Below are 7,427 nucleotides of genomic sequence, written 5' to 3'. Positions count from 1 at the left end.
TAAATAAAATATACGGAATATTCTTAAGAGGATAAGACAACACCAGGCTACGTTCATTCGAATCACCATGTGAATTATGGTTTAAATCAGCAAGTGGGCAAGCTTTGTTCACACAGTAAGTTTCTGCCTTGTTTGTACTGAGGTCATGTTTTCCCTGCTATCCCCCCCTAAAAGATTTCTTCCCTTCCACATCTGTTGGTGACCAAATGAACCAACTTTCATGGGATTGCATATCGCTTCTGAAGGACATTTGGTCATCCTTTGTGCCCCCTGGAGAGGCGTCGTGTCAGGGTTGGCCAACCTCTGGTTTGTGAGCTCTTCAGCCACGTGTTGCTCACCCAGGCTCTGGCATGGGGCTGGTGAGTAACGTGGTGTCCTGCAGCCTGCTCGTGGGCATAAGCAAGCCAGTCCCTGTGTGTGAACAGCCCGTCCCCTCCTTGCCGCTGTGGCACGAGTGGCTCTTGGCATCCTCCCTGAGAAGCTTTCTGGGATCTCTGCCCTTCTCGCAGGTACGTGGTGCATGTTTGGTGAAGGTCAGCCACGTGGAGACCAGTAGGCAACTCGCAGAGTCACAAAGTCTGGCTGCCTCTCCATTCTGTTTTTTTTTTAACAAATGTATGTGTGTGGTAAAGCCATTGCCAGCCTGAAGTTTTGACTGGGGGCTCCTGAAATTCGATGTTTTGTATGCTGAGAAATTATAAATATTACTTCTTTGTTGTTCATGATTTGCAGCAAGTTCTATTCAGATGGAAATGGGAATTGAAATAACTTGCAGAAAAGCAGTTATTTAGAATTCTTTTAATTAGTTGACTGGCAGTATCTTTAATGTGCTGGAGAAATAAGTTGACTAAAATATGTTTTGATAAAACCTCTTAATGAAATTAAGTGTTCCTGAGTTTCTGGTACCTTCTACTCCTGCAGGATTTTAGTGCTAGCTGATCTTAACCACCTTAGGCTAATTTTTTTACACACAAAGTAGGAACACTTTTTATATGCCAATTAGTTTAAATGGGAATAAACAGTGCATATGGAATGCAATTATCAGAATGAACTGGAACTAAGTAAATATTTCACATTCAAGGGAAAGCTGCCTGCTGGCTGCGGTGAGGTTAGTGGTTCAGGACAGCTTCGGTTTGTGATGGTTTCTTCTTCAGTGACTTCATCCAGTGCAGTGGTTTGACTTGCCTTAAAGCTCCACCAGCAAACACGGCCTGCTTATGATTTCTCCCATAATTACAATTGCTTTTGTATTAATAGTCAATAATGACTTAAAGTGGTTCAATTAGATTGTCATAATTTACAACATAGTTACTATTTTTTTTTAATATAAAAGTTGAGCTTACAAGGGGACAACTTCACTCATCTCATCCATCTCAGGTGCCCTAAAATATGATTGCACCAGCATCCAACCTCATGTTTGAAGCCTGAGTCATGGACAGAAAGGCTTCCACCTGCCCTTGTCCCCCTGAGGGCCAAGCTGCCCAGCCCAGCAGGCACAGCTGCTGTCCCTGCAGCTGAACTCTGGGCAAAACGTGTCCCAGGCCCCAGCTGAGAGCCATGAATTTGATAGGACATGCAACATCACTCTTGCTTGTTCCACCAGAGCATCCCCCTGCCATCACAAGTCTCGGCTGTGCCAATTTTGTTGAGGAGGCAGGCTGATGGGAGAAGGTCAGTTTTGTTGAGCGTTGCTCGGAATAGCTCCAAGCTTCACTAATGAGTGATATACCTATTCTGAAGGTATTTTGCCCGGGTTGATTTGCGCAGTTTGCTTTATCACAGACTGACCATATGCCTGTTTGTAGTTATGTATAAAATTAGTTTGCTCTGCAAAGCTTTATAAACTTTTTTTTTCCCCTCTCCTTCAAAGTCCACTTATCTGAATAAAAATGAAGTTCAACAATCCGTGTGTGCTTTTATTTTCTTATTTTTTTTAATTTGGAAGCTAAGAGAAATGTAGCCTGGAATTACTTGTAATGGAGAACGCTTATTTTCAGTAATTGCCTGTGCTTCATTGTTCAGTGTGTTATGCATTTCCTGCTAGCAGCTGAGTCATGGAGTTTGCATGGATAACGCAGCTGCCGAGTTGCCATCTTGATGGGATGAAGGCTTGTGCTAGCAACTTGAAGGGTCTCGTGTTCAGCTGGTAATGATGAATGATTAACATTAAATCTACCTGGTTATTCACTTTTTTTTTTTACACACACAAATGCATAAATAGGAAAGGAAAAATGAAAGTGGTGTTGTTTGCCTTAAAAACGGAAGCTGTTGGGGAACCATTGGGACAGGCATATAAAAGTACACGAGCTGAACGTCAGTGCACATTGTACACCCAGATCCTGTTCTCAAGATAAGCTGACTGAATCCTAGCTCTGGTTTACGTGAGAAGGGTGGGCATATAAATTGGAAGTCATCTGTTTAGCTATTTCTTCCTATTCCAGCTGCTTACACTCCCTTTCCTGGTTTTGTAATTCCATTATTTCTAGCACACATGTGCTTTCTGCAGCCAAAGTCCAGCAGGAATTTTGCAGGAAAAGGGGTGGATGTTGAAGTGTTACCAATGCATTAGCTGTATTTACCCTTGCTCTAAATTAAATGTGTATGACCAAGACCTCATGAATAGACCCATCTTCCTCCCCCTTGTTGGCTTTGCCTTCATGAGGACTAAACAGTGTTAAGCTGGACAACCAACAAAAAAAGTGGCAAGGTGTGAGGGGGAAATACCTCAAGCTGCTGTTGCTTGTATTGAGTGTGCTCTCTCACCAAGCATCACTGTTGTAAATAAAAGTCGTTACTAATACTGTGCTGTGGCTGGGAGGAGAGAAGTGAAGTCTGGAGAAAGTCATTAAAAATGTCTTGCTAAAGGGGTGTGGCATTTGCGCTTCGTAGCAGCTTTGAGGTTAGTACTCAGGAGCCTGTATCTTCTGGCCTCATGGCCTCACGAACAAAGCCTGGGTACCGTTTGGAAACAGCAAGTTAAGAGCATAATGACACTCGGAGAAGCGTGGGCTTCCAATTCATTTGGGCACTCTTGACCATCTCACTCTGTGTCTCTTGAGAAGCGTTTCCATTCAGAAAATTAATTTGGATGTATTTCCTCTATGATTTAATTCTCCTGAACTTCTGTAAAAACAGGGCTTTCCGAACGTTGGAGAGTAGAAATGCACTAAATATAACGTTGATTCATGCATGAACCTTGCATGAAAATTTTGACCTGAATTTCTTTCCAGACCAGCTAGCTTTGTGGTCGGTCCCAACATGAAAACCTTTGAGGCACTGTTGTACAGGGCCTGGGCTGAAGAAAAGCTTTCCCTGCACACTGCAAATATAACATCCACTTCTGTGCAGCCCTAGCCAGCCTCTGAACTCTGCCATCACCCCTTCATAACTTGGGGCTTGGCTTTTTCCTCCACAGCTGCGATACTTCCTTAGCATTTTCCTACCGCCACACCTCATAATCATTAACAAAAACAACCAAGCATACGCTCAGGAAAACAGCTACCAAATACCATCGTCAGCAGCACGTTCGGGTCAGTCTGGGGACTGTCATGGTCTGCTGGGAACAAACAGCGTGTCCTGGCTTCTGTCAGGCTCTGGCCATACAAGACCTGGGCACTCATCACACCTAACAAAGGTGGCCAAAATTTTGTAAGCATAGAGGTAAAGCATCTTTGTCTTTTGCATAAATCTGAAAGAATTAATCTGTGCAGTAAACCAGGGTTACCATAGAGCTGTTTTTTGGAAGGGACTGTTCTGAGAGTCAGGTTCAATCGGTATCTTTTCCCCCAGCAGGAACTGGTGCTCTGCCTTGCCTTAACACAAGAGACAGATTCAGCCTGACCTGCTACTGAGGCTGGAGGCAGGATCATACACAAACTGGTGTCAACAAGAAAATAAAGCCTCTAACTAAACATTAGCCAGTCAAGATACCAGGTTTGGTGGTTAATTAATCCAGCCGGTCCACTCACTCCCCAGATGCCACAAGAGATTTGGAGGTGCAGTAAATATGCTGTAGCTGCGCCTATGTTAGCAAGTAGCACAGCCCAGGAGTGGAACCATAATGCAGAAGGGTGCTGAGTTTGCACTGCTCACACCGTGTGCATTTCACCTGAGAGAAATCCACTTCGTGTGCCCTTTCCGTGATGCAAACCAAAGCACGGTAAGTGGGGATGTTTGGGGCATTCATGGGGTAAGTGCTCTGCTGACCTGAGCTGAACACTAATGTGTAGGCACCCTCTGTGAACTGGCCCCCTTCCAGCTTCTCTGCAAAAATACCAGGATAAGAAGCACGTTAAGAAATATGGCTTAATCCCATGAGCATAACGTTAAGCTTTATAGCTATGGCATTAATATATGAATCATGCTGAATAATAGCACACCATCAACGAGCTGAGAAGCTCATATTTCCACAAATGTTAAGGCATGAACAGCGTTCCTATGTAGTACACACAAATAAATCTCCATCTGATGGTTAAGTAAGACACGAAGTGACTGTGGCAAATCAAAAGGCAGAGCTAGGACCAGGCTGCAGGTTTTCTCATCCTAATGCCAGCCTCGTGCCCTTGACATCAGCGCAGGGCTGGCCCACGCAGGACGGTTTCCAAACAGAGTTGAGTTACCAAACCTGTCTGACTTCCAGGGAAGAGCTTCCAATTACAGATAAATGATGGATGGTTTTTGCTTTCAGCAGCTGAGGCTATGTTGTGGGGGGACGCAACCCCCTTTTTCATGGGGTGCCCTGTCTTCACCTGGCCAAATTTAATGGCAGTCACTGCTGGTGCTCGGTTTTCCATTGCTCTTCCTCTAAGGCAAATGACCGTGCCCCTGATGTTATTTCTAGCATCACTGTGGCCCTGCTGGCAGAGCAACAGCAACCCAAGTTTGGCCAAGGTCTGGGCCAGCATCTGTGCTTGGGAGGAGACCCTCGGGGTACAACGTGCCAGATCCTGCTGTATCTGTGTCAGTTCACACCAGTGCTCACATCGGTATCTTTTTTTTTTTTTTCCCTCTGTAGACAATGCAGCCAGTTTTCCTCTGCTTCTGCCAGCCTTTAGAAGGAAAATAAATCTCTGTAGTTAAAATCACAAGTCCTCGTAAAAACCTGCTTGTGCCCAGAAAGCTAAGCGTCGGAGCTTGCCTGAAGCTTCGGAAGAAGTGGCATCTTTTTCAATAAATTTACATCTCTAAATAGATGATAAGTGTTGAATCAATTTCCATATGTTTAAAATAGCAGAGCATTAAGTATTCTGGCACTTCAAGCAATCAACTAATTTGGGACTGTTATGAGAATATCTTTTATACTAGTGGAGCAACTCATCTGAAAAACAGGGACAGTGCGCATCTCTGTGCCCTTTCAATATCATAAAGGACAGCAAATCGACAAGAAATCCTATTTGTTTGCCTGAGGAGGTTACGGTGTCTTATGACATTCAGGTCTTAACAAAATCAACTTCCAGCTCTTAACAAAGCAATAATAATATAACCCTGTTTGGCTTGCCTGGCCACACGACCTACACATAGCCACACAGGTCCAACAGTAAGAGAGAGCAAGACAAGATGCAAGGGCAGAGGCTGTCCAGTGCTCTCGGCCTGGTTTCCCCCGTCCCTGCCTCCAGGCTGGGATGGATCTCTGGCCACATCCAGCTGGCTGCCTGCTGACCCTCAGACTGAAACAAAAGTCAGCACTTCGTTCCTACTGTCACGTTCATATTTGAGATGACAGTCATATTGTCATGAGCATTAAATGCGTGAAGCCTGTGCTCTGGAAAGTTTCAAGGAAAATGAATGCCTTTAAAATCAGCTGGTGTTTTTTACCATGGTACTGCTGGTCCGGATGTCAAGTGCAGCAGAGCCTTGAAAACTGCCTGCCTGCAGGGCCAGGAAGATAACAATGCATCACATCGCATTCTCCCTCACATTTAGCACACGATCTTCCTAGTCTTGAAAAACAGGGACTTGGACGAAGATTTGGGGGTTGTTTGATGATTTTTTTTTTAATTTAAGTTTTTGTCCTGGAAAAGGCAATACCACTGGGGAGAGCTTCTAATTAGCAAGTGGATTGTTCATAGCCCAGACCTTCTTCACTATTTACATGTTGATTTCTTAATGTCAAAGCAATAAGAAGTTCAGCCACTGACTTCAAAAGGAGGATGTCAGGACTCATGGGAGTGTCAGGATCTTTATTCCATACAGCTTTTTAACTAACATTTTTGGGTCGTTTAAAACTTAATTGAGAAACCATGCATTTCTAATTCACTTTCCCTCCACAACAGCTTCTTGGCTCGGATCACTCTTCACAGTTTTCTTGCTCTTTCCTCAACTCCATTTACCATGGCGATGGGATAAGGAAAGAAAATCACAAACCACTGTCTAGATGCTCTGGAAAGCTGGGTGTCCTCAGGAGCAGGGAAATCAGGTGGGTAACAATCCGCAAGACACCAGCCAGGGATTTTTCACTTTTTACCTCGATGTTGGCTGTCGCTGCTAGATGCTTACCAGCTAAAAAGCAATCTGTTGGGCAATACTCAGCTTGAGCCCCTGGAAGACCCACTGCATTGCTGCAGTAAGACGTTTAATGCTCTTACAGACTTGATGCAAATGTGTTTGTGATGGTGAATGAGACTCTGGACATAGGAAAACCATGTTGAGAATGAGTTTGTAGCAGCAACAGTAAGGAACTTCTTGTTTTTCAAGGTCCGTGGCGTGAACAAGGTCTGTGAGGGGTTAGCCATGAGCCATAATGGGACCAGCCTCCCTTACCAACTTTTTTCCCCATGGGATTTTCTCTTTTGGAGCAAGGGTAGCAGTCTTTCCTTAAGAGACCAATCTGCAGAGGCAGCGTAAAGATGTATGAGAAGGATCTGACACAGCACAGCAATTACGGGTCCCATCTCTAATAATTTACTGGAGCTCACCCTACTGCCTTTTCTGCATTTAGATCAGCAGAAGGGTGCATAATGAGGGCCACAGGAGGACAATCGGGTTCTTAGAGCTGGTCAAGCGAATTAAAGTGAATTACTTGGCAGTTCACCAAAAGCAGACCAAAGAGGGTTCTTCAGGAGAAAAAAAAAAAATAGAAAGAGAGAGAGAGAAAAAGAAAGAAAAATAATCTTGAAGGTGGCCAGTCTGCAGGCTAAATTTGTCAGATTTCAGACCTGTTGTAAAGGAGAACAGTGGCTCAGTGTTTTGTAGAGACACCAAACCTGTGCATTACCAAAATTCACCTGTAAAATGCAAGTATTTATATTTCTGATCCAACCGGCATGGCTATAGCAGTCCCGTGCTCTTCCTTCCTAATACTGTCCACACGCTGTTGAAGGGTGAAATGCCGTTTCCAGCAGGAGATAGTGACTGGTGAGCAGCATCCTTTTAGGATGACCTCAGAGCATTGCCCTGACCTCACGATGGCCTGGCTTGGGGTAATGGAA

This window comes from Anser cygnoides, chromosome 2, assembly GCF_040182565.1.
Source record: "Anser cygnoides isolate HZ-2024a breed goose chromosome 2, Taihu_goose_T2T_genome, whole genome shotgun sequence".
Lineage (NCBI taxonomy): Eukaryota > Metazoa > Chordata > Aves > Anseriformes > Anatidae > Anser > Anser cygnoides.
Note: the sequence above shows the minus strand (reverse complement) of the source record.